General features: G+C 41.8%; 1 protein-coding gene across 5 annotated transcripts in view; it reads right to left on the bottom strand.

The window, feature by feature from the left end:
• BACH2 (BTB domain and CNC homolog 2) overlaps positions 1–12,352 on the bottom strand; it is a 358,199-nt gene that overhangs the window by 127,492 nt on the left and 218,355 nt on the right. The window contains exon 6 of one of the 5 annotated variants that reach the window (XM_029943597.1): positions 9,616–9,809. The exons of the other annotated variants lie outside the window; for them this stretch is intronic. The gene's annotated coding sequence lies outside the window, so the exon portion shown is untranslated. The remainder of the gene's footprint in view (positions 1–9,615; positions 9,810–12,352) is intronic. 5 annotated transcript variants of the gene reach the window in all.

Genomic DNA, 12,352 nt, shown 5'->3' on the forward strand with positions numbered 1-12,352 from the left:
TGTTTCTCTGTCACTATCTTTGTGCTGTTTGCTTTTGTATCTGTATACTTCAACAGACTGAGGTCCCCTTGAGGGCAGAATGTGTCTTATTATCTATTTTCTTTTTTAATGTTTATTTATTTATTTTGAGAGAGACAAAGAGAGGGAATGCGAGCAGGGGAACGACAGAGAGAAGGAGGGAGAGAGAATCCCAAGCAGGCTCTGCACTGTCAATGCAGAGTTTGACATAGGGCTTGAACTCACAAACTGCAAGATCATAGCCTGAAGCAAAACCATGAGTTGACACTTAACTGAATTAGCCATCCAGGCACCTCCTTATTTTCTAGGTTCCCAGAGCCTAGTGCAGTGCTTGGTTCACAGCCAGGCTCAATGCGCACTTACTGAGCAAACCAATAAACCCAGAGCTGTGGAGGAGGAAGGGCATTTATGTTGAAAAACCAAACCTCACAACTAGAGGGAGAGGTAGAAGTCTGTGTGCTCTGTCCAAGAGAGAAAATCAGTGGCACAAAGATAGGATTTAGAATATGGGGAAGAAGGTATAGCTGGAATCATGATTCTGGAATGGGGCCAGGGGGACAGGACTAAGTAAAGGATTCTGAAAGTCAGGCATGGGACTTTAAACCGAAGGTTACTACAGCAAGGTGACCAAGTTGATATTATGAAGATTAATTTGGTAGCAGAGAATATGCTGGACTGTAGGCAAGGAGAACCAGGAGTGAGACAGCACACTAGTCTGGGAGTAAGTGGGGATAGCAAGCCTCTGTGATTCCCTGATCTCCAAATGGAGCATGTGCCTCTGTATAAACAGTAACAGGAAAAGGAGACATCTCAGGCATTTACTCTGTACGAGGTATAAGGTACATATGAGCACACGGGGAAACTCAAGAGATCTATGTTGCCCTGGAAACAAGCTACATATAACACAGGACCTCTCCCTACTTAAGGGGAAGCATAAGACAACCTGTGTTATGAGTGAGGCTGCTGCTAGAGTGGTCAGTGTTCAGGCTTTGCAGTAACACAGACCAGGGGTTCAAAGCCTGCGTCCACCCTTACTTACTAGCTATGTGACTTTGGACAAATCATGAACATTGTTGGCTGGAGTAGAATTATAAAATTAGAAATTTAGTAGAATTATACAATTAGAAATAAAAAGCAAAATTATAAACAGGGCAGGTGACTGCATGGTATCATGCCTTGACTAGAGTAGGCACTGGCATGAACCATAAGTACAATAAAAGCAACATGAAATAGGGAGCACATGAGTGGTAGAAACCAAGCCTTATAATAGTGTAGAGAAAGTAAAATCACTCTGGGCTGGAACAGTCACTCTGGATTTGAGAGTGAGAACAGCATTTTGTTTGGTAGCAAAAAATGAGTATGATTTTGACAAGTAGGGGAAGGAGACGTTCTTTTCAGGAAAAGAGAGCGACATGTGGAAAGAACACAGATGAAAGGCACAGCCCGTCTCTGGAATGCAATGGAATTTAGCGTGGCTTGAGAGGTGTGAAGTGAGGCTGTAAAGGTTAGTCAGGTAGTGGAGTGGCCTGAATGCCAGGGTGAGGAGTTGGACATTATTCAGTAAATAATGAGGTGCTGCTGAAGGATCTCAACTAGACAAATGAGGTGATCAAAGTGATGTGTGAGACAGATTTAACCAAGGACAGCATGCAGAGTGGCATGGAGGTGAGAGACAAATGCAAGGACAGACATGAGGTAATGTGTGCCCACTGCAGGGGGTGGCAAGAGCAATGGGGGAGGCATGTGCGGGAGGCTGCAGAGAAAGAACTGATCGTGTCTGGTGAACAGTGTGGGTGGGCAGGGAGAAGGCAAAGCTGAAGTTCACCATGAGCCATGAACATGGACTCATGTGCACAGGATGATGTGCTTATTCATTCAATCGAATCTCTACTGAGTTTTGTTTGCCACATGCTAGACACTGTTTCAAAGAATGGGTATACACATATACATAAGACATGGTCCCTTGTCTCCCATCTGGGGTCAGGGTTGGGGAACAACAGACACACACAAATCATTTCAATCGAGTGTGGTAACACACTGGACACTAGGTGTGGACCAGTGGTGGCACACTGGGGGTTCCTTGGAGAATAACACAAATATTTATGCAACACTGAAGTTTCCACATTCCAGTAAAGAACAGACCTGTTAAACCCAGAGTAAGTACAAGGTTAGTGGCTAAATCACTGCACTTTCAGCCTTGAAAGACTATCTGTAGGGAGGTTAGGTTAGTGGCGACCTCATAGAGGAGGTGGCTTGCCAGGGTGTCAGGTGGATGAGGCGAAGAGGGTCCAAAAGAGCGGTTAAGGCATGAGAGTGTGAAACCACAGGGTCTATAAAGAAACCTCAAATCATCTGGTGTTGCCAAAGGGCAAGGTGTGCAAGTGTCCACTTATATCCTCTAGTCTCCAGTCAAAATCCTTTCTCCGAGCCACTGGTCTCTCTTGAACACATATACAGATTCCTACCTCTGTTTTCATTCGTTAGCTTACTTACCTAAGTGCCCTTTCCTCCTCTCAGCTCTGGATTTACTGGTTCATTCAGTAAACATGCATGGAACTCAAGTAATATGCTAGACCCCCGGAACATAGAAATGAAGATGGAGTGGAGTGGCAGGAGATGAAACCAGAGAAATTTGCAGGGGCCAGACACAAAAAAGTCTATAGGCTGTGTTAGAGTTTCTATTATTGGTTCTTATCTGTGGTTTAGAAGAATATCTCTGGCCTCATGTGGAATAGACAAAAGGGGATGGGAAAGGCTGGAGACAAGGTGGTCAACTGGTACCAGACTGAAGCAGGAGACCACTGAAGTACATGGATTGCAGAGGTTCAAGGTAGTATGGACAGGTGTGGAGACTACTTGGATGCAGGGCATGTAGGGGAAGTCTGATGGGTAGATATGGAGGGATTATTCTTGACAGAGGGAATTGGAGGGTGAAATTATGAGTTCCAGTACAGACTGAATATAAAATCCTTTCAGAATGTCTAGCAAGGCAGTTTAGTATCCAGCCCTGGAGGGAGGTGGAGCCTGGAATAAGACATACTCAAGTTTTCAGCATTTACATGGTAGCTAAACCTGTAGGCAGCTATGGAACACCAACCTTTAAGAGGGAAGAGAGACTAAGAGGAACTGAAAAGGAGGCTGGACTAGGACGGATGCTGGAAAGAACAATTTCAAACCAGGAGTGTCTGTTCTGACATGGCAGTTGGCTTTGACCTGGAAGTCTGATGTGTGTGTCTATCCTCTATGCAACTCTGAGCATAGATTGCATCCTGGAGCTTATAATGGGTCTCTATCTCCCAAGAAGTTTGACAATTTAGGATAAAGGTTTATCAAACAAAAGGATAGGACAGTGACAAAAGCTGATTGTTCTTTGATACTTCGTTTCAAGGTGATAACAACACTTAAATAATAGAAAATAAATTCCTTGCATATTTTTATCATTGCTTTTCCACATTCTATAACAATTATTGGCTTCATGTGTTGTCTTCCCCATTAGAGTATGGAGTTTCTGGGGCAAAGACTGTCCCTTACACATCACTCTAGTCCCCAGAGTCTACCATAAGACTTGACACACTCAATCACTTATTCAGTAAATAATTACTAAGCATCTACTACATGCTAGGCATAGTTCAAGGCCCTGGGACACAGGAGAGAATTTAACAAATAATTCTTTGCTAATGCAGTTTATAAATTCTAGTATAAATGCTAGTAAAGAATGTGGGAATCTAGCAAATCTAGTAATAAATATGTTAGTGGCTAAATCACTGTATCAAGTAGGTTGCTAGATAAAAAGAGTTTCTATTATCTAATTGAACCTGCTAACAGGGAAATCCAACTGGACACACTAACAGGAGCTCCAGAAGCCACTTTTCCTGTTGCAGGGAGAGTTTCTTGAACTTTGTATTCGGTTTGCACTCCAAACAAACAAAATCATGTTCCTTATTCTATGTTCTAGAACATAAAACTATGTTCCTGAGATCATCATTTGTTTGTTTTCTTCTGTAGCAAAGTGGATGGACCTCGAGGGTGTCATGCTAAGTGAAATCAGTCAGGCAGAGAAGGACAGATACCATATGTTTGCACTCATAGGTCTAACAGGAGAACAGGAGAAACCTAATGGAGGACCATGGGGAGGGGAAGGGGGAAAGAGAGTTGGGGAGAGAGAGGGACGCAAAACCTGAGGGACTATTGAATACTGAAAATGAACCAAGAGTTGAAGGGGGAGTGGGAAAGGAGAAGGCAGGGGATGGACATGGAGGAGGGCACTTGTGGGGAAGAGTACTGGGTGTTATATGGAAACCAACTTGACAATAAACTATTAAAAAACTTCTGAAAAGGTCCAAAATAGTCATTTATATACAGAATCAAGGTAATGAGCTTAAAAATGGGAATACTGATTTTGAGATTGAAATCGAGCAGGACATGGTATAGAACACACTAGCTCAAGCAAACATTCACTAAGATCTACTATTTGTAAGCATACCAGGCACCAGTCAATATAGCAGTGATAAAATGAAAGTCTCTGTGTCAAGGATCCTGCGATATAATAAGAGGGATAAGACAAATATAAGACACATGGTAGGAGAAAGCTAGGACTTTCAAATGTGTCTTGCTTTTTCTTTTCTCCTTATCCTGCTTAACAGGTTAGTTATCTCTGCCAGATATGCCCTCACTCCCAGCTCTACCTATCAAATAAATTGGCATCTGCTACCTGTGTCACAGCTATTTATGTATGTCTTATATTCTCCACTGGACTGTGAACTCTGCTGGCAGGGACTGAGCTTTATACAACCTTGCAAGGGCAGTGAAGACAGGAACAAAGTCTTATAGAAACCCAGACGAGTGGGAGTTTAAAGCTCAAATATCTTTGCATTGGTTTATTAAAAAAATATGTGTATTTGTGGACAAGACAAAGGTCCAGAGAATTTTCAGGAAAAAAGGAGGAAATTATTTCTCTTTTGGGATGTTGCAAATTTCCTTTAAATGGAATCTGGCAGTAAGAAAAAAATTGCAGACAGCAAATGACCTCAAGTGTTAGGCTAGGATTCTAGAAATACATAAATATACTCTGAAATATAATTGGCATCATTATATTTCATAATAAAATTCCTTACACACCTAGCACCTTCATTTTCAAAGTGCTTTTGTATTCGCCTCTTCTCACTGGATTGTAAGGACAACCCAGGGGTGCACTTGAGGCAGGTATTTCTCCTCCTGCCCCTCCCATGACACCCGGAAGTCGATGGAGAGAAGTAAGCACATCGATTGGCTGCTGCTGGTTGATTTGAGAACAAGAGCAATCCTCTTCCCACCAGGTCAATGGCTCCTTGAAAACACTATGATCAGCAAGAGACGGGGGAAACAGATTGTCTTTTTTTTTCTTTCTTTGGAAAGGAAAGAATTCAGTTTTCTTATTTTAAACCTAGACATGACTAGAGGGGTAAAGTTGCATTTTTGTGCTAACTAACAAGCTTAAAGAGAGAAAAATCAGAACAAAGGTGTGTTCTAAGGGATGTACCTAGAGAATGTGTAGTTTTCATTTTGACTTCTACATAGATGAGGCTAATTAGCATCACTTCCCTGTAAACTTTATTCAAATTTCCATATGTAGTGATGTTTCCCTGGATGTTCATTGCAATCATTAAATTGCACTTACAGCATGTACCAATTTACACCCCTGGCATTTCATAAAATACAATTTCCTTTCTTCCTTTGACTATTTTTCTTCCTTCCTTCTTTCTCTTCCTCCATCTTACAGCTTTTACTGTCATTGGTGCATTATTGTGCTAGGTCCTGCAAGGACTGCTGGGAATACAGAAATATGTATGAAATAAGCCACGACTCCAGTGGCTCAAAGAGCAGAGGAGAGAGAAGAGAGGCTGATGGCAGGGATTCTAGTACTCACCTAATGTCTTCCCAGGACCTTACCACGGGTCTCAGACAATAACCTATTTCCTGAGCATTTAGTGGATGGGTGGATAGGTGGATAGATGGCTGGCTGGCTGGATGGATGAAGGAGTTGTCTGAATGTGGACAGCAGTGTTCTAATTTCTGACTCAGGAGAATGGTTGAAAGTTCCCCTCCCCTGCCCATTGCTTGTTCTGTTTCAGTAACCCCCGTTCAATGGGAAAGGCTGGGAACAAGAGAATCAAATTGGCATTCTGGAGCTCTTTATTTAGCAATTTGCTCTGTCTGAGTTAATATATGGGTTAGGATCCCTGTGAACGACACTCTCCTAACTCTGGCAATGTCATAAAGACACTCAGCTGCTGTGTGTCTGGCAAATTAATGACTACAAGCCCAAGGGATGGAGGGATGGGAAAATGTTAACACTAAGAAAAATAACTTTAAGCAAATTCAGAAGAAAATGAAACGCCTCATCCCCCCCACCCCAAGCTACATAAAACCTCATATTTTAAACAAAAAATCCAGATATGGAAGTAGGAGAGGAAGGAAAAACAAAAAAAGTAGAGAAAGTGGCTCCAGGGGAGATGACAGGGCAACAGGAGTGGGTATGTGCATTGGGTCGAGTCTCAGGGGCAGGTCAAAGAGAACCTTCTGAGGACCTGAGCAGTCGAGGCAGGTGAGGTAGAGTGTTTTATTTCCCTAGTCTCCGAGCTTCAGAGGGTAAAATGAGGCTGACCATCAGAAACACCTCCTCTGTGGCAGGTGCTGTGCTTTTACATTTAGTCATTCTGCTCACAGCGACCCTGCAAGGAAGGCATTTATGCCCACTGTGCTGGGGACGACACTGAGTTCTGAGGTTGTCAGTGATGGAGCTGCGGCTCTGGACAAGTAACTACCTGTGGACAGCACATTGCTGTCCATGAAGAACTCCTTTACCTAATTCAAGCCTTTGAGGGGATCCCTCATACTCATACAACTAGCAAGAGGCTAGGATGCATGTGAACTGGGACACAACCTAGTGCTCCTTCTATTTTACCATACGGACTTCCTAAGGAAGTGGACAGCTCTCTGAACAACACTCCACCTATGATTTTAGCCTGTAACTTATGAGTCTATGAGGGCTGAGCATCAGACCAACAAGGTACCACATGGAGGTTGGGCTCATGTCCTATGGTCATCCTGTCTGTGACTCTACATGGAATGGGGACTATGAGCCTTAAAAATAACCATATGGTTATATAATCTAATAAGTCATCTCCTGGGTATTTACCCAAAGAAATAAAAAAACCCACTAATTTAAAAAGATATATGCACGCCTATGTTGACTGCAGCATTATGTACAATCACCAAGATACAGTCTCAACCTAAGGGTCTACCAAGAGACAAACAGATAAGGAAGGTGCAGTATATATATTTCTTAAACTTAAAAAAATGTTTATTTATTTTTGAGACAGAGAGAGACAGAACTTGAGGTGGGAAGGGGCAAAGAGAGAGGAAGACACAGAATCTGAAGCAGGCTCCACGCTCTGAACTGTCAGCACAGAGCCCGATGTGTGGCTCAAACCCACGAATTGTGAGATCATGACCTGAGCTGAAGTTGGATGCTTAACCAACTGAGCTGCCCAGGTGCCTCAATATACATTGAATGGAGTATTACACAGCCATAAAAGGGATGTGGCCTTGCCATTTGCGACAACACAGATGGACCTAGAGAGTATTAGACCAAATGAAATAAGTCAGACTGAGAAAAACAAATTCCATATGACTCCACTCAAGTTTGGAATCCATATGACTCCACTCAAGTTTGAAATAAGTCAGACTGAGAAAAACAAATTCCATATGACTCCACTCAAGTTTGGAATCCAAAACAGGCCTGGGTGGTTCAGTCGGTCGAGCATCTGACTTTGGCTCAGGTCATGATCTCGTGGTGTGTGAGTTCCAGCCCCACATTGGGCTCACTGCTGTCAGCACAGAGCCTGCTTCAGATCTTCAGTCCCCCTCTCTTTCTTCCCCTCCTCCACTTGCACTTTCTTCCTTTCTCAAAAGTAAACATTAAAACAAACAAACAAAAAGTAGAATCAGATCTATAAATACAGAGAACAAACCGATGACTGCCAGAGGGAAGGGGGTGGGAGACACAGGATTCCAATTATGGAATAAATAAGTCACAGGAATAAAAGACACAGCATAGGGAATATAGTCAATGATATTTTAATAGTGTTATATGGTGACAGATGGCAGCTACACTTGTGGTGAGCACAGAATAATGTATAGAGAAGTTGAATCACTGTTATATACACCTGAAACTAATATAACATAGTGTGCCAAATATACTAAAAAAACCCAACAAACCAAAAAAACCCCCAAATGGTACGGTTATTTGGTTTGTGCTCCCACACAATACAGCAATCTTGTTTATAGCAGCTCCCAAATATGGTCCTAAAAGATAATGATTCTCATTCTAGCAACGGGGGATTCATTACTACCAAATGGGGCTACTGGTTCCGCTGCCAAGTAGGTCTAGCCACAAGAAAATTACTGTTCTGAATCCAAGTCTTCTTCTCTATAACTTCTACCTTTTGGTTCTGCTTTTTCTAGAGTGACATTGTCTTTCCTCTATCTAAACACTGCGGTTGTGTCTCTCCTTCTTTTTCTTTTCTCTAGTCTAACCTTAATTCCTTCACACACTGGTTACAAGACACTCTTTCTGATGGCCTTTCCATTCCTGATCCCTGTTCATGAAATATACTCATGTTTGTTTGCTTCCCTTGCCACAGGTACTATTAAAATGGTTTAAAATACAGTTAATGTGCTCTAAGGACTGTGGAGTCCAATGAAAGCATTACTACTCTTTCTCTGGGCATGTGACTTCTACTGTCACAGTTAGGAGAATGTTAGCTTTTTCAGCAACTGCTTTGTTGGAGAGGGAGATACATAACGCGCTATGGCAGTAGGCATGATAAGTGCTGTGCAGGAGGCGGGCACTGTGCTGTGGGATCACAGAGGAGGAGCGGCTAATTCAGCCTGAAGGAAGCGAAGAAGGCTCTTGGAGAGGATTCTTGAACAACTCAAAGTAAGAGTTAACCAGGTGGAGAGAGTGGAAGAGCTTTCCAGGTAGATGGAAAAGATGTTGCAAAGCTGAGCTGGCACGAGAGAACATGGCACATCTGCTCCCCTCTCCCACCCTCCCCATTTCTCTTTTCAACTCTTTTCTTCAGTTTTTCTTTGGCTTTGCTTCCCTCTCAGATGTTCTTTTCTGTCAAGGCCTAGGATAAACTATGTTCTCTTGTTTTAAGAAGTATCCTTTGTATTGAGTTCAAAATTCTCCTTATAATACCTGGGCACAACACGAATAAAGTGAGCGTTAAATAGTCAAAGCACTGGCAATGGTATGGTCGTAAGTATTTTAAGCCTGCTCTTCTTTTCAGAGATGGTACTTCTACATCAGTGGACTACTCATTAAGGTAGAAAAGCAAATAGTGCCTCAAGTATTCGAAGGCAGCCAAGGTTCCTTCAGAGCTGTGAGCTGGACCATGGCGCTTGGGGAGACCTGCACGAGGGTCAGAGCTCTTTGCCCCTTTATCAGTTACCTGTCTTTCTCTTTAGTGCCTCTAGCCAGCAATGTTTGAAATAAGGCATTTAAGGATCTCTAAATTCTTGTCTCTAAGGTTATTATTCACAAACTCTTACCAAGGCTGTTTTCTCCGGCTGGAACGCAGACAGGCTAGGAACCTCACCTTGGCAGGGGAATTCAAGAAACTCAAGACGTGGTAACTCATCCACCTGCTATTTCCTTCTGCTTGTTCCTTCTCTGCCTTCAGCCTCTCGGTCCTCCAGCCCCCTCCTCTGGAAAGTTCACGGTAACTCAAGGCTTCCCTTAAACTCTGACAGGTGAACAAAGAGAAACACCTCTCACAAATCCATAGAAGAGAGAACAGAACCTTTCATAAAGAACCCTAAACATCCCACCAGAAAGTCCCAAACAGCCCTGAAAAGTGAGAATAAAACTATCAAAAGCTGACAGAGGGTAACAAGCATTATTTCCAACCCACATTTGTCCTTCTAAAAAAAGCCAACCAACTACTGAAAAAACCCCTGAAATGTATGAAATCTAACATCGTTAACATATTTCCTGTCCTCACATAGCTTATAAAAAATGTTTCTGAGCTTTTCCCTGGCTCATTTACAATGACGAGAAGGAGCAAAAAGGAAATGCAACAGATGGGGCTCCCATCTTCTCTCGCAGGGATGTATCTTTACTTGAGGTAGCTTGGGCAAGGTTTCAAACAGTTTTCAGATGTACCAATAAGCTTATGCCTGGTCCAGAACAATGAAGATGAGGTTCCCTAAAAAATACTGCAGGTTATAAGCCATGTTTACTACTATCTATTTTTGTTACTTCTAAAAGAGATCACCTCAGTTTCCTCCTAGCCCTCCCTGTACCAACTCCATGAGGTTCTAATCTGGTGCTGATTTAGAGCTGACAGGTGGTACATGCATAATTAAAGATGACCTAACACAGAATGCTCTCATTCCTGGCATATTATCAGACACTTAAGCAAAGCAATTATCAGTAGGCAATCTTTTCTGTCAACAGAGATAGAGATGAAACATTTCGTCAATTAAGAGGATTCTGCAAGGATGCTGTACATATATCCATCTGCAAATACTTGAAAGGCTTTACAGTTTACTAGTAAGCCAGCTCAAAGGAGCACCTTTGGTCAGTTAATTTGTGCTATTCCCTTCCCGTTATCCTGGAAGGTCACATTTTAAACATCAGCATCAAAACAGAAATAATTCTGAGATTCTGTCAGGGATCCTGATCCAAGCTGGCAAGGAGATCTCTGCGTTTTTCTGCCATAGCCCTACTGGGGTTTGCAAATATACCAAACCTTCCTTTAAGGCTCAAAGCAAAAAAGGATAGGGTTCGAATAAAAGTACATGCAATTAAAATTGCAATTTAAAGCAGGCTTCTTTCCTCCTCATGCTCCACCAGTGTCAGAGGATTTGAGAATTGTTATCAAGCCTTAGAACTTCATCAGGAATCTAAGTCATTTAAAGGAATTTTTTTTTTCATTTTGAAGAAACAAATATTATTCAAAGGAAGAAGGGTCTTGGCAAAATGATGGATTTCCTCTTTCAGGTGAAGGAGAGAAGAGGCACTGCATTTCCTAATAGAGTACTGTATTTTTTAAAAAATAAATTACAATTGGGGTTCTGATTTTTTACTTTGCTTATCCATTTGGAGTGTCATTGTAACTACTGTATTGTAAATGATGGAAAATAATTGCATATGTTAAAAAAATAGTGTTATATTCTAAAAAAAATAATAAAAAATAAAGTTACCACAAAAAAATTATAGTACATGCATTTTATATAAATGAACGCCTTTTAGCTTTCCTTAGAATGGAAATTGCTTTAATGTTATAGTGAGACAAGTGATTTTCTTTTCTTTTTTTAAAGGGTGGTTTATACGTTAATGGGTGTTTTTGAAGCCCATGTAAAAACTGCCTTCCATGAGACAGAGAACCTTACGACGTTTGTGGTGCATATTTTGCCACATTTCACAAGGGGTCTTATTGTTTAAATTCTTATATCCTTATGTCATATGTGAACAAACGACCTTATTGTTCATTTGAACACGTCTTTATAGGACCTCTGGTGGTAGAGCTGGTGTTGTTGTTTGCATTTTTTTCTTCATCAAGCCAGAACAAAAGGCTCTTTTTCTGCGGCACTGGGAACTCAGGGAACACGGCTCTGTGTGGCAGTGGTTGTCATTTGGAAACACCATCATGATAATGGAAGTGAAGTCCTAACATTAATGGGTTGACTTCTGATGAGTCAATCAAGGTCTATAGAAAAGTTTCTTCTACATAGTAGACTTGAAGGTAATGTAAAATAGAAGCACTTAAAAGGACAATTAAGAATCACCCAACAAACTATTATTAAAGAGACAGGTCTGCTGGGCAACCAGACCCAATTCCTTCCAAGGTGTGTTTCACTCAGAAGACACTCCATTCAGAATGTTAGGGGAAAAAATACCAGTCGTCTTTGGGGGAAAATGTAATCAGGCGGAGAGGTGGGGTTGCTGGTGGCGCTGTTAATGGGAGATTCAGCAGGACTCAAAGCACAGGTTCATTATATTTCTCAGAACTAAGAATAGCTTCTGAATGAGTACTCACAATTCTCCACAGGCCTGTATCTCCTAAGGAGCTCCCCCTTTCTCCCTTTCCAATTTTAATGTAGGAAAAAGAAGAGAATATAGTCAGACATGGGTAGGTAGGCAGGAACAAAGGAACCTCTACCGAATGGAGAAGCATCTAAACCAGTTCCATTCTAGATGCTGTTACATTCCTTCCATCGGGATTCAGATCAGAAAAACCCAAAGATGTAGTCTGATAGCATGCTGCCTCAAGAGGCCAGGACA

The sequence above is a fragment of the Suricata suricatta genome, chromosome 7 (assembly GCF_006229205.1).
Source record: "Suricata suricatta isolate VVHF042 chromosome 7, meerkat_22Aug2017_6uvM2_HiC, whole genome shotgun sequence".
Lineage (NCBI taxonomy): Eukaryota > Metazoa > Chordata > Mammalia > Carnivora > Herpestidae > Suricata > Suricata suricatta.